This window comes from Aegilops tauschii, chromosome 2 (assembly GCF_002575655.3).
Source record: "Aegilops tauschii subsp. strangulata cultivar AL8/78 chromosome 2, Aet v6.0, whole genome shotgun sequence".
Lineage (NCBI taxonomy): Eukaryota > Viridiplantae > Streptophyta > Magnoliopsida > Poales > Poaceae > Aegilops > Aegilops tauschii.
The window spans coordinates 511,927,865-511,944,208 of record NC_053036.3 but is presented as its reverse complement, the minus strand read 5'-3'; positions in this window follow the sequence as shown (position 1 = coordinate 511,944,208).

The following is a 16,344-nucleotide window of genomic DNA, read 5'->3' as shown; positions in this document are numbered from 1 at the left end:
GTGTGCTATCGAACGTCACAACGTAACTGGGTGATTATAAAGATGCTCTACAGGTGTCTCCAAAGGTGTTTGTTGGGTTTGGCATAGATCGAGATTAGGATTTGTCACTCCAAGTATCGGAGAGGTATCTCTGGGCCCTCTCGGTAATGCACATCACTATAAGCCTTGCAAGCAATTTGACTAATGAGTTAGTTGCGGGATGATGCATTACGGAATGAGTAAAGAGACTTGCCGGCAACGAGATTGAACTAGGTATGATGATACCGATGATCGAATCTCGGGCAAGTAACATACCGATAATAAAGGGAACAACATATGTTGTTATGCGGTTTGACCGATAAAGATCTTCATAGAATATGTCGGAGCCAATATGAGCATCCAGGTTTCGCTATTGGTTATTGACCGGAGATGTGTCTCGGTCATGTCTACATAGTTCTCGAACCCGTAGGGTCCGCACGCTTAACGTTCGATGACGATTTGTATTATGAGTTATGTGATTTGATGTACCGAAGTTTCTTCGGAGTACCGGATGAGATCACGGACATGACGAGGAGTCTCGAAATGGTCGAGACGTAAAGATCGATATATTGGAAGGCTATATTCGGACATCGGAAAGGTTCTGAGTGGTTCGGGTATTTTTCGGAGTACCGGAGAGTTACGGGAAATTCGCCGGGGGAAGTATTGGGCCTTCATGGGCCTTAGTGGAAAGGAGAGAAGGGCCACAAGGGGAGGCCGCGCGCCCCCACATGGGCTGGTCCGAATTGGACTAGGGAGTGGGCGGCGCCCCCCTCTTTCCTTCTCCCTCTCCTACTCCTTCCCTCTCTTCCCTCTTGGAAAGGGAAGGGGACTCCAACTAGGATTGGGAATCCTAGTTGGACTCCCCCTATAGGCGTGCCCCTCCTAGGCCGGCCTCCTGGGCACCCAAAGACACACAAGTTGATCTTTTAGCCGTGTGCGGTGCCCCCCTCCACAGTTACACACCTCGGTCATATCGTTGTAGTGCTTAGGCGAAGCCCTGCGCCAGTAACTTCATCATCACCGTCGCCACGCCGTCGTGCTGGCGGAACTCTCCTTCGGCCTCAACTGGAGCAAGAGCCTAAGGGACGTCATCGAGCTGAACGTGTGCTGAACGCGGAGGTGACGTATGTTCGGTACTTGGGTCGGTTGGATCGTGAAGACGTTCGACTACATCAACCACGTTACTAAACGCTTCCACTTTCGGTCTACGAGGGTACGTGGACACACTCTCCCCGCTCGTTGGTATGCTTCTCCTAGATAGATCTTGCGTGATCGTAGGTAAATTTTTTGAAATACTACGTTCCCCAACAGCATCGCACACGCAACTAAAATCTGAACCGTGTTTGATGCATCCTTCTTCGGAAATGTTTTGCACCTTTTTTGACGGTTTTTTACACCACCGTTTGCGATTATGGCATCGCACACAGTTTTGTCGAAGGGTCTCTGATCGTAGTGTCGCGTTTGAACCATCCTGCAGTAGTGTGTGGTGACAATAGGATATTCACGTGATCTACTTGATGTATGTTTTGGTGATCAACTTGCGGGTTCTGTGAACTCGTGAACTTATGCATAGGGGTTGGCACGTGTTTTCGTCTTGACTCTCCGGTAGAAACTTTGGGGCACTCTTTGAAGTTGTTTGTGTTGGTTTGAATAGATGAATCTAAGATTGTGTGATGCATATCGTATAATCAAACCCACGGATACTTGTGGTGACATTGGAGTATCTAGGTGACATTAGGGTTTTGGTTGATGTGTGTCTTAAGGTGTTATTTTAGTATGAACTGTAGGGCTGTTTGTGACACTTATAGTAATAGCCCAATAGATCGATCAGAAAGAATAACTCTGAGGTGGTTTCGTACCCTACAATAATCTCTTCGTTTATTCTCCGCTATTAGTGACTTTGGAGTGACTCTTTGTTGCACGTTGAGGGATTGTTATATGATCTAATTATGTTATCATTGTTGAGAGAACTTGCACTAGTGAAAGTACGAACCCTTGGCCTTGTTTCCAAGCATTGCAATACCGTTTTCGATCACTTTTACCACTTGTTACCTTGTTGTTTTTATATTTTCAGATTACAAAAACCTATTTCTACCATCCATAATGCACTTGTATCACCATCTCTTCGCCGAACTAGTGCACCTATACAATTTACCATTGTAGTGGGTGTGTTGGGGACACAAGAGACTCTTTGTTATTTGGTTGCAGGGTTGTTTGATAGAGACCATCTTCATCCTACGCCTCCCATTGATTGATAAACCTTAGGTCATCCACTTGAGGGAAATTTGCTACTGTCCTACAAAACTCTGCGCTTGGAGGCCCAACATGAGTCTACAAGAAGAAGGTTGCATAGTAGACATCAATATTCTCCAACTTTGAACTCACGCTTTTGGATTCTTTTATCATGCCATCTTTTAAATTTTTCTTTAAATAACTTGGCATTTTCATAAGCTTGGGTTCTCCATTCATCTAATGAGCTAATATCAAATAGCCTCTTTTCACCGGCAAGTTTGAATTCATAGTTGAGTTCTTTGATTGCCCAATAAGCTTTATGTTCTAACTCAAGAGGCAAATGACAAGCTTTTCCATAAACCATTTTATAAGGAGACATACCCATGGGATTTTTATATGTTGTTCTATAAGTCCAAAGTGCATCATCTAATTTCTTAGACCAATTCTTCCGGGACCTATTGACAGTCTTTTGCAAAATTAATTTTATTTCTCTATTGCTAACTTCAACTTGACCACTAGAATGAGGATGATAGGGTGATGCCATTCTATGGTTAACATCATACTTGGCAAGCATTTTACGGAAAGCACCATGAATAAAAGGTGAACCACCATCAGTCATTAAATATCTAGGGACTCCAAACCTTGGCAAAATAACTTCCTTAAGCATTTTAATAGAGGTGTTGTGATCAGCACTACTAGTTGGAATAGCTTCTACCCACTTAGTAACATAATCAACAGCAATAAAAATATGTGTATACCCATTAGAGGAAGGAAAAGGTCCCATGTAATCAAACCCCAAACATCAAATGGTTCAACAGCAAGTGAATAATTCATAGGCATTTCCTGACGCTTACCGATATTACCTATTCTTTGACATTCATCACAAGATAAGATGAACTTACGAGCATCCTTGAAAAGAGTAGGCCAATAAAATCCAGACTGCAATACCTTGTGAGCAGTTCTGTCTCCCGCATGATGTCCTCCGTAAGCTTCGAAGTGACATTTCCGTAGGATTTGTCCCTATTCATGCTCAGGTACACAAAGTCTAACAATACCATCTACTCCTTCTTTATAAAGACGTGGGCCATCCCAAAAGTAATGTCTTAAATCATAGAAGAATTTTTCTTTTGTTGGTATGTAAAGCTAGGTGGTAAATATTTAGCAACAATGTAATTAGCATAGTCAGCATACCAAGGAGTGTTATGAGAAACATTCATTGCAGCTAACTACTCATTAGGAAAACTATCATCAATAGGTAGTGGGTCATCAAGAACATTTTCAAGCCTAGACAAGTTACCAGCTACGGGGTTCTCTGCTCCTTTTCTATCAGTGATATGTAGATCAAATTCTTGTAGCAAGAGAACCCATCGAATAAGTCTAGGTTTAGCATCTTTCTTTTCCATAAGATATTTTGTAGCAGCATGATCGGTGTGAACAATTACTTTTGAATCAACAATGTAAGATCTAAATTTATCACAAGCAAACACCACTGCTAAAAATTCTTTTTCTTTAGTAGCATAATTTCGTTGAGCACTGTCCATAGTTTTACTAGCATAATGAATAACATTTAATTTCTTATCAACACTTTGTCCAAGAACAGCACCAACAGCATAATCACTAGCGTCACACATAATTTCAAAAGGCAAGTTCCAACCAGGAAGTTGAACAATAGGTGCAGAAATTAAGGCTTTCTTGAGTGTTTCAAAGGCTTCTAAACAATCATCATCAAAAACAAAAGGAACATCCTTTTGCAAAAGATTTGTAAGGGGCCTAGATATTTTAGAAAAGTCTTTGATAAATCTCCTATAGAAACCAGCATGACCTAGGAAACCATGAATACGTTTGATATCTTTAGGACATGGCATTTTCTCAATTGCATCAACCTTAGCTTTGTCAACCTCAATACCTCTTTCATAAATATTATGTCCCAAAACAATACCTTCATTAACCATAAAGTGGCACTTCTCCCAATTCAAGACAAGATTTGTTTGCTCGCGTCTCTGCAAAACTCGATCAAGATTGCTTAAGCAATCATCAAAAGACTTCCCATAAACAGAAAAGTCATCCATGAAAACCTCAACAATCGTTTCACAAAAGTCAGAAAATATAGCAGCCATACATCTTTGAAAGGTAGCAGGTGCATTGCACAAACCAAAAGGCATACGTCTGTAAGCATAAGTTCCAAAGGGACTGGTAAAAGTGGTCTTTTCTTGATTGGGTTGAGAAACAGGTATTTGTGAAAAACCAGAATATCCAGCAAGGAAGCAAAAATGTGTGTGCTTAGATAACCTTTCTAGCATTTGATCAATAAAAGGCAGAGGGTAATGATATTTTCTAGTAGCTTTGTTTAATAGTCTAAAATCAATTACCATTCTATAGCCTGTAACAATTCTTTGTGGAATAAGCTCATTCTTATCATTAGGAACAACGGTAATACCTCCTTTCTTATGGACACAATGAACAGGACTTACCCATCTACTATAAGTTATAGGATATACTATACCTGCTTCCAAAAGTTTTAATATTTCCGTTCTTACCACTTCCTTCATCTTTGGATTTAACCGACGTTGGTGATCAACAACGGGTTTAGCATGAGGTTCCATATTAATCTTGTGCTGACATAGAGTGGGGCTAATGCCCTTTAAATCATCAAGAGTATATCTAATAGCAGCTCGGTGCTTCCTTAGAACTTTCAATAATATTTCTTCTTCATGTTCTGAAAGGTTAGCACTAATAATAACAGGATATATCTTCTTCTCATCAAGAAAACCATATTTCAAAGTGTCTGGCAATTGTTTTAATTCAAACACAGGATCACCTTTAGGTGGAGGAGGACCTCCTAGAGCTTCGATAGGAAAATTGCGTTTAAGCAGAGGACGTTGTTCAAAGAAAATCTTATCTATTTCATTTCTTTCATGCATATGTAAATCATTTTCATGGTCTAGCAAATATTGTTCTAGTGGATCAGTAGGAGGCACAACAATAGAAGAAAGACCAATTATTTCATCCTTACTAGGAAATTCTTTTTTATGAGGTTTTCTACTAAACTTGGAAAAATTAAACTCATGAGACTCATCACCAAAGCTAACACCGACAATTTGTTCTCACAATCTATTTTAGCATCAACGGTGTTCAAGAAAGGTCTACCAAAGATAATGGGACAAAAGTCATCTTGTGGGGAACCAAGAACAAGAAAATTAGTAGGGTATTTTATTTTCCCACACAAGACTTCAACATCTCTAACAATCCCAATTGGTGAAATAGTGTCTCTATTAGCAAGTTTAATAGTAACATCTATATCTTCTATCTCCGCGGGTGCTATGCCATTCATACTTTCTTGCTATATGGTATAAGGAATAGCACTCGTGCTAGCACCTAGGTCACATAAACCATGATAACAGTGATCTTCTATTTTAAATGAGACAACGGGCATGCCAACAATAGGTCTATGTTTATCCTTTTTAACTGGTTTGGCAATTCTAGCAGCTTCATCACAGAAGTAAATAACATGCCCATCTATATTTTCTTCCAGGACATCCTTAACCATAGCAACACTAGGTTCTACTTTGATTTGTTCATCAGGTTTGGGTGTTCTAATATAACTTTTGTTGACCACAGTTGAAACTTTAGCATGTTCCTTCATCCTAATAGGGAAAGGTGGTTTTTCAATATAAGTAGTAGGAACAACTGGATCAACATTATAAATCCTCTTTAGTTGGTACCGGTTCTTTAATTTCTTCTTTAATAGGTGGGTGATATTTAAACCATTTCTCCTTAGGGAGATCAACATGAGTAGCAAATGATTCACAAAAGGAGGCTACTATCTCAGAGTCAAGTCCATATTTGGTTCTAAACTTTTGAAAAGCATCGGTATTCATAAAAGATTTAACGCAATCAAACTTAAGTTCAATACCTGACTCTTTAACTTCACCGAGTTCCCAATCTTCAGAGTTGTGTTTAATTCTTTCTAAAAGATCCCACCGGAATTCAATAGTCTTCTTCATAAAAGAACTAGCACAAGAAGTATCAAGCACGGACCGATCATTATGAGAAAGCCGAGCATAAAAATTCTGGATAATAATTTCTCTTGAGAGATCATGATTGGGGCATGAATATAACATTGACTTAGGCCTCCCCCAAGCTAGAGCGATACTTTCTCCTTCACGAGGCCAAAAATTATATATATAATTCCGATCACGATGAACTAGATGCATAGGATAATTTTTTTGGTGCAACTCCAATTTGAATTTATTCCAATCCCAAGATCCAACACTGGTGCACGTCGGTCCTAAACAAACGGTTTTTAACCCCTTTCCGCAATGGCATTTGGAACCGCCGCCAAGTGAGTGTGGGCGATAGGGGGGTCCTTCCCACACGACCCAGAAATCGTCGGGGATAGGCCCTCGTGGGACCCAGGCTGGGGCCATGTTTGATCGGGCGAGGCATCGAAACCCAATCATTTCCGTACGTATGTACATCCCACACGGTAATCCGAGAAAAAAAATCCGTAGGTATGTACATCCCACACGGTGAATCCCAGAAAAACATTTCCGTTCGTATATATATCACACACAGTCAATCCAAGGAATACGTTTCCGTTCTTATGTACATCCCACACAGTCAATCCAGGGAAAACGTTTCCGTTCGTATGTACATCCCACACAGGTTTATGTATACGCTCGTGTGTGAAACGAGTAACTATCACACACGCTCTGCCTTGGTTAACTGTTTGCTTTCATTAACTACATCACACACGATTTGATGTAGAAAACTTTGTGGCATTGGGCTATCCATCACAAGCGCTTTTACTGCCAGAACCGTTTGCAAAGTTCCATGACCGTATGTTCTCTTTTTATTTTTGCCTGTAATTTATTATTCGAATTGGAAATTTTGAAATATGAAACATGCAACTCAAATTCTCAGCAAAACGGTTCAACAATGAATCCATAAATAAAATTGCCAGTACAATATGTTCAGTAATTACAGGATTAGGTGGCAATTAACTATGATAAACCACAATATTTAAAGGCGGTAAAGGTGAAGAGACAAGTGTAAATCATTTTGACTGCCGACGGTGTTGAATAAGCGGAATGCCCATAATGTGTCTTCCTGCATGCCATAGGCACGAACCACTTTTGTCCAACCCCTTGTGACGATCGCCTGCCCATCCTTCACCGCCTTCAGGAAGACTTCTTGAGCATTATCATGGTAGCATGAATTATATACTTTAACCTTAGTTTCCTCCACTCCGGTCATGTAGTTTGCAAGGTAATCATCAGTAAATATGTTCGGAAACCACTGAAAAGAGAAAAATATCAGATACTAAGGTCTAATAGAGTAACTTGTTGTGGGCGGGGGGAAAAGGCAACACATTACTTACCATCCTAAAGTTCACTGTTGTCTTGGACAAAGTGTAAATAAAGAGCTTAATTCCAATCACCCGTTTCTTTTGCCTAACAATCTTTCTTAGTTTCCTCACTTGACGCTTGTTCATGAATATCGCATTGCCCCGTACACAAAAGGGATCGAAGCGTGGATCAGTACCGCTCATATATGTACCTACAAGCAACCAGTAAATATTAGAAGCTAAACTGAGATTGCACAAATGATGTAAAATACAACTACCTATCTTCCTAAGTACAAGTTTTTTTTTAGATTTCAATATGAACTACATACGGATGTATATAGAATTATAGATATAGTTTAGATTAGAATCTAGATTCACTCATTTTGCTCCTTATGTAGTCTATATTGGAATCTCTAAAAATACTTATATTTAGGAATAGATGGTGTATAAGACATGGGATGCAGCTAACCTCGACGGCAAACAACAGCATCGCCCATTGTAGCCCTGTGTAAGTACATGGAAAGCCAATGTTAACTACAACAGGGTTAACATCCACCAAAAATAGCAAATGGTAATAAAACGGTAGCATCTTTAGTGATATCTTCATTTCGAAAGAGTAGCACGGTAGCAAAGGGACGGATTAAAAAAAAGGATACAACTGTTAATTGCAACAGGCTTAACAACATGCTAATTCATGTTTTGTAAGTTTGTAGCCATTGAAATACAACTCTTTAAAAATGGATACAGTTGTTAATTGCAACAGGCTTAATGGCCATTGAAACCAGTACTGATAAAAATACAATTGGCATAGTTAAACATCACAGGGCAGGTGCGGCCAGAGCAGATAATGGCCCAGTTGTCTATAAAAAGGTAGGGAAATAGCTAAAACGTGTTAGGCATGTTTACTACAACATGCTTAATACATCAACCATACAAAACATAGCCATGAATTGCAACTGGTATTAGTAAGATTGAACTGTTGAGTACATACTTGGTAAGTCCTGAGAGGTAGTTGCTGGGGCACTTCATCTTGGCCAGAGCCCGCCCAAAGTCAGCGGCGGCGGAGGCGAGCTATTCCTCCGGGTCGAAGCGTGGATCAGTGCCACTGACATGTGTACCTACAGGCAACCAGTAAATGGTAGAAGTTAAACTGCAATTACACAAATGATGTGAAATACTGTAAGACATGGGATGCAGCTAACCTCGATGGCAAACAACAGCATCGGCCGTTATGACCCTGCGTAAGTACATGGACAAGCATGTTAAGTACAACAGGGTTAGCATCCATGAAAAATAGCAAATGAGCAGCATCTCTAGTATATCTTCATTGCGGAGAGTAGCATGGTAGCAACTGGACAGATTTAAAAAATGGATACAACTGTTAATTGCAACAGGCTTAACAGCATCCTAAGTCATGTTTTGTAAGTTTGTAGCCATTGAAATACAACTGTTTAAAAATGGATTCAACTGTTAATTGCAACAGGCTTAATAGACATTGAAACCGGTACTGATAAAAATGCAATTGGCATAGTTAAACATCACAAGTTAGGTGGTGCCAGAGCAGAGAATGGCCCAGATGTCTATAAAAAGGTAGGGAAAATAGCAAAGACGTGTTAGGCATGTTTACTAGAACATGCTTAATACATCGACCGTACAGAACATAGCCATTAATTGCAACTGGTATTGGTAATATTGAACTGGTGAGTACATACTTGGTAAGTCCTGAGAGGTAGTTGTTGGGGCACTTCATCTTGGCCAGAGCCTGCCCAAAGTCAGCGGCGGCGGAGGCGAGCTGTTCCTATGGGTCGAAGCGTGGATCAGTGCCACTGACATGTGTACCTACAGGCAACCAGTAAATGGTAGAAGTTAAACTTCAATTGCACAAATTATGTGAAGTACTGTAAGACATGGGATGCAGCTCACCTCGATGGCAAACAAAAGCATCGACCGTTATTACCCTGCATAAGTACATGGACGGGCATGTTAAGTACAACAGGGTTAGCATCCACTAAAAATAGCAAATGGGCAGCATCTCTAGTGATATCCTGAGTCATGTATTGTAAGTTTGTTGCTGGTATTGGTGAAATTGAGCTGGACACGGTAATATTTGAACATCACACAATGTGCAGTACTGAAATAAACAAGGCACGAACATGCTTAATACATCAACCGTACAAATCATAGTCGTTGCAAGTGGTATTGGTAAGATTTAGCTGGTCAGATCTTAGCTGTTAAGTCCTAGGGGTAGTCGTTGGGGGACTTCATCTGGGCCAGAGCCTGCACCATGTCGGCGGCGGCGGAGGCGAGGTGTTCCTCCGGGTCAACACGCATAGCGGCCATCGTGCCATGGACCGCCATCAGCTCCTAGCGGGGGGATTTGGAGGCATGAGGATGTTTCGCAGGCGCTGCTACCTCTTGAGCACTGCGTTGGTTTTCCCTTGAAGAGGAAAGGGTGATGCAGTAAAGTAGCGTAAGTATTTCCCTCAGTTTTTGAGAACCAAGGTATCAATCCAGTAGGAGGCCACGCTCAAGTCCCTCGCACCTACACAAACAAATAAAAACCTCGCAACCAACGCAATAAAGGGGTTGTCAATCCCTTCAGGGTCACTTACGAAAGTGAGATCTGATAGATATGATAAGATAATATTTTTGGTATTTTTATAATAAAGATGCAAAGTAAAATAAAAGGCAATAAAAATAGCTAAGTGTTGGAAGATTAATATGATGGAAAATAGACCCGGGGGCCATAGGTTTCACTAGTGGCTTCTCTCAAGAGCATAAGTATTACGGTGGGTGAATAAATTACTGTTGAGCAATTGATAGAATTGAGCATAGTTATGAGAATATCTAGGTATGATCATGTATATAGGCATCACGTCCGTGACAAGTAGACCGACTCCTGCCTGCATCTACTACTATTACTCCACACATCGACCGCTATCCAGCATGCATCTAGAGTATTAAGTTCAAAAGAATAGAGTAATGCTTTAAGTAAGATAACATGATGTAGAGGGATAAAATCATGCAATATGATATAAACCCCATCTTGTTATCCTTGATGGCAACAATACAATACGTGCCTTGCTGCCCCTGCTGTCACTGGGAAAGGACACCGCAAGATTGAACCCAAAGCTAAGCACTTCTCCCATTACAAGAAAGATCAATCTAGTAGGCCAAACCAAACTGATAATTCGAAGAGACTTGCAAAGATAACCAATCATACATAAAAGAGTTCAGAGAAGATTCAAATATTGTTCATAGATAAACTTGATCATAAACCCACAATTCATCGGTCTCAACAAACACACCGCAAAAGAAGATTACATCGAATAGATCTCCACAAGAATCGTGGAGAACTTTGTATTGAGATCCAAAGAGAGAATAGAAGCCATCTAGCTAATAACTATGGACCCGAAGGTCTGAGGTAAACTACTCACACATCATCGGAGAGGCAATGGTGTTGATGTAGAAGCCCTCCATGATCAATGCCCCCTCCGGCAGGACGCCGGAAAAGGCCCCAAGATGGGATCTCACGGGTACAGAAGGTTGCGGCGGTGGAATTAGGTTTTCGTGGATGCCTCTGTTGGTTTGGGGGTACGTAGGTATATATAGGAGGAAGAAGTACGTCGGTGGAGCAACATGGGCCCCACGAGGGTGGAGGGCGCGCCCCCTGCCTCATGCTCTCCTGGTTGATTTCTTGACGTAGACTCCATGTCCTCTGGATCACGTTTGTTCCGAAAATCACGTTCCCGAAGTTTTCATTCCATTTGGACTCCGTTTGATATTCTTTTTCTGCGAAACTCTGAAATAGGCAAAAAACAGCAATTTGGGCTAGGCCTCCGGTTAATAGGTTAGTCCCAAAAATAATATAAAAGTCTATAACAAAGCTCATTAATCATCCAAAACAGAATATAATATAGCATGAAGCAATCAAAAATTATAGATACGTTGGAGACGTATCAGGCACCATTTAAGCAATCAGGACGGGGCCGTGATAGAGATCGGTGGGGTACCTGACTGGATCCAAGCAGAACGTAGATGTGGTTGAAGTTGTGGTTGCAGCGGCGGCGGTTTGAGATGCCGGTAGGGGGAGGCACGAGGGGGGGATGCTGAGGGTGGGGATGATGTTGCAGGAATAAATTCTGAAATCGCGCGCCTAATGAAAATTTCACTGCGAAACTTGAAACTTGGGCGGGGGAAACACACAACATAGACGAAGCACTTAAAATACTCATGTGCGAGAAAAAAGAAAGTTGGCAGATCCCGCCTCCAAAAAAATGTACACGTGTACTTGATTTTTTTCGGTCAATGGTACGCCTGGTTTATTAGGAAACATCGCACAGGTAACTGACTTATGGGCCATTAACGCAAAAAAACGCAGACGGATACGGCATAGAAACCATGTGTTTTGTGATCTTCTAATGATTAACGCAAAAAACGCACACGGGCACACATGCTAATCAACGCTCAAAGCCCTCAAAGGATGCTCTTATCGACATTGTACGTTAATACTACAAACTTAAAGTACTACTAGTAATTTGCTCTAATACTACAAACTTAAACTACTTCTCACATGCTCCCATCGGGGCATGTTGGCCAGACGCCGGCGTTCTCCTTCCCGGCCTTGTAGGCGGCAGCCCACCGTGCTTCGATCTCCGCCAAGCTCTCCTCACCACGGCATGCAGCCTCTTTTTTCTTGCAGCGGCGGGACTCTCTTTTCTTGACTTCTTTCTGCCTTTTACGCTCCTTCTGTGCGGCTTTGGCCGCCTCTAGACCCACCACCCATTCGGCCATGGCAGCCTCAAAGTCCGCCCATGTAACTGTCTGGCCGCCGGCGGTGATGAACTCGGCACGGCGAGATGCCATCGCTTCCTTACCATGTGTGCGGTCGCGGGCGGCGAGGAACACGGCGCGGCGGGATGCCATCGCTTCCTTACCATTTATTGTGCGCCGCGGTGCCATGGACGACGCCTGGAGAGAGCTATGGGATAGAGGGGCCGGGCAGCCATACAGTGCGGTGGTATTCAAGAGCTCAACGACAAATGACAACAGAAATTTGGCTTCCCTTACAATTTTGCTCGTTCATTATCGCACACGGTTCATCTCCGTCACTTCCGAAAACAGTGTGCGCTGAGCCTATTGTGTGTTGCGTTATGATTGGCCGGAACCCCAGGCACACGGATCGCGTGTGTGCACTGTAGGATGCGCTGCGATCAAACGGCAATCCACATCCCTCACATCACACCCGTGCACCTGTAGCTGGATTGGATTTATAGGCGCTAAATGACTAGAAAATGCACATAATCCCCTAAATATGGTAAATGAGCCCGGAAAAATGCCAAATTTGAACATGGTGATTTGTAGGGTGTATGTTCGTCGTAGAAAAAAACTCCAGGGCAAAGAACGAAGAAAATTTGGATTCCCCTTCAATCTTGGGGATTTCCCTCTCGAAAGCATGATACTTCCTCGGTGATGGTTCGATTTATGAAGGGCGTGCATAACGACATAAGCCAAACCTTCTCAAATTTTTACCAGGGCATGGTGAGGTCATACCATGGCACCATGCCAGGCGTCATGTTTTTTAAGCATTTATTCCATTTTTTCTATAGTTGAAAACCCAACAAACAAACATTTGTGGTTTACTATTGCCACACATTTCATCGAAATATGAGTCCATTCCTTGTAAAAGGCATGAGAATTTACTAAATGGCACGAGCATGGTTTTCGAGGCCGTTCTTGTGGACCCTTTCATGCATCGATTGTTTGAACTTGAATTATGCGCATTAATGCCTAGGAAATGCACATAATCCCCTAATATGGCAAAGGAACCCGGAAAAGTGCCAAATTTGAACACGATGATTTGCAAGTTGTATGTTCATCGTAGAAAAAAACTCGTGGACAAAGGACAAAGGAAATTTGGACCCCCCCCCCCTTCAATCTTGGTGATTTCCCCCTCGAAACCATGAAACTTCCTCGGTGATGGTTTGATTTTATGAAAGGCGTGCATCATGACATAAGGAAAACATTCTCCAATTTTTACGAGGGCATGGTGAGGCCATACCATGGCACCACGCCAGGCGTCATGTTTTCCAACCATGTGTTTCATTTTTTGTATAGTTGTTAACCCAGTAAACGACGCGTTTATGGTTGACTATTGCCACACATTTCCTTGAAATATCTGCCCATTACTTGTAAAAGGCATGAGAATGTACTAAATAACACGAGCATGGTTTTCCAGACCGTTCTTGTGCACCTTTTCATGCACCGATCGTTCGAATTTGAATTATGTCCACTGATGCTTAGAAAATGCACATAATCCCCTAAATATGGTAAATGAGCCTGGGAAAATGTCAAATTTGAACACGTTGCATTTGAGGCGGTATGTCGATTGTTGGAAAAAAACTGAATGACAAACTAGGACGGAAATTTCGATTCCCCTTCAATCTTGGGGATTTCCCTCTCGAAAGCATGGAACTTCCTTAGTGATGGTCCGATTTACGAAGGGCGTGCATGATGACATACGCCAAACCTTCTCAAATTTTTACCGGGGCATGGTGAGGTCATACCATGGCACCATGCCAGGCGTTATGTTTTTTAAGCATTTATTTCATTTTTTCTATAGTTGAAAACCCAACAAACAAACATTTGTGGTTGACTATTATGCCACACATTTGATCGAAATATCTATCCATTCCTTTTAAAAGGTATGAGAATTTATTAAATGGCACGAGCATGGTTTTCCAGGCCGTTCTTGTGGACCCTTTCATGCACCGATTGTTTGAACTTGAATTATGTGCATTAATGCCTAGGAAATGCACATAATCCCCTAAATATGGCAAATGAACCCGGAAAAGTGCCAAATTTGAACACGGTGATTTGCAGGTTGTATGTTCATCGTAGAAAAAAACTCGTGGACAAAGGACAAAGGAAATTTGGACCCCCCCCCCCCATCAATCTTGGTGATTTCCCCCTCGAAACCATGAAACGTCCTCGGTGATGGTTCGTTTTATGAAAGGCGTGCATGACGACATTTTTACCAGGGCACGGTGAGGTCATACCATGGCACCACACCAGGCGTCATGTTTTCCAAGCATGTATTTCATTTTTTTATAGTTGTTAACCCACTAAACGACGCGTTTATGGTTGACTATTGCCACACATTTCCTTGAAATATCTGCCCATTCCTTGTAAAAGGCATGAGAATGTACTAAATAGCACGAGCATGGTTTTCCAGACCGTTCTTGTGCACCTTTTCATGCACCGATTGTTCGAATTTGAATTATGTGCATAATTAATGCCTAAAAAATGCACATAATCCCCTAAATATGGTAAATGAGTTTGGAAAAATGTCAAATTTGAACACATTGCATTTGAGGCGGTATGTTGATCGTTGGAAATAAACTGAATGACAAACTATGACGGAAATTTGGATTCCCCTTCAATCTTGGTGATTTCCCTCTCGAAAGCATTGAACTTCCTCGGTGATGGTTCGATTTATGAAGGGCGTGCATGACGACATAAATCAAACCTTCTTAGCTTTTAACCAGGGCACGGTGAGGCCATACCGTGGCACCATGCCAGCTGTCATGTTTTTCAAGCACATATTTCATTGGTCTATATATAGTTGATAACCCAGTAAATGGCGCGTTTGTGGTTGACTATTGCCACGCATTCCATTCAAATCTCTAACCATTCCTTGTAAAAGGCTTGAGAAATTACTAAATACCACGAGTATGGTTTTTCCAGACCGTTCTTGTGCACCCTTTCATGCATCGATTGTTTGAATTTGAATTATGTGCATTAGTGCCTACAAAATGCACATAATCCCCTAAAAATTGTAAATGAACCCGGAAAAGTGTCAAATTTGAACATGGTGATTAGCAGGGTTTATGTTCATCGTAGAAAAAAAACTCATGGATGAAGGACAAAGGAAATTTGGATTCCCATTCAATCTCGGTGATTTACTATCGCACACGATTCATCTCCGTCGCCTCTGCGAACCGTGTGTGTTCACTCACACATGCAAAAGGAAAAAGAAAACCCTCGCCCACTTCGTCCCCACTCACTCGCCGCGGACTCCCCCGCAACTCTGCACCCTAAGCTCGACGGCTGTTGGCGGCGGGCGTAGGTCGCGCTCCAAACGGCACCGAATTTCGCCACTACCGCTTTCCGCCGCCTATCTGCACCGACATTCTAGACTCTGGTCGACTGGGGTTTTCTGTGGGATTGGGCCGGGGATTTTTCTCATGGAGAAGGTAATCAACTTAATTAGCAAAATATTCACTCATCTCTTATCGCAGTTCGTCCGTCGCTGTTAATCAACCGGCGGAAATCGCCGTGGAATCATTTTTGTTCTAGCTGATTCGTGGGTGTTCATTCATGTGTCTACAGTGCGAGCACAAATCGGGCAACTGTGGTCATGGCCAGTCGGAAACGAAGTTCTATCTCACCATTCCGGATGACTTCAGGGAGCGCTCGGTATGTTCAATCTCAACCTACCACGGTCGGCATGGCCTAAATTTGTGAACATATACCGTCTGTTGCTACATTATCTATATATTTGCATCAAATCTTTGTTACATTATCTATTTTTAATTCTATATTTTTGTACTTTGCTTTCATCTATATATGTATCTGTTCTATCAGTTACTCTCATATTTGCATCTTGCTCTGTTATTTCAATATATCTAATTTACGATCTTAATTTTCATTTCAAGTAGTACATCCCTTGCTTTGCAAGAACAGAA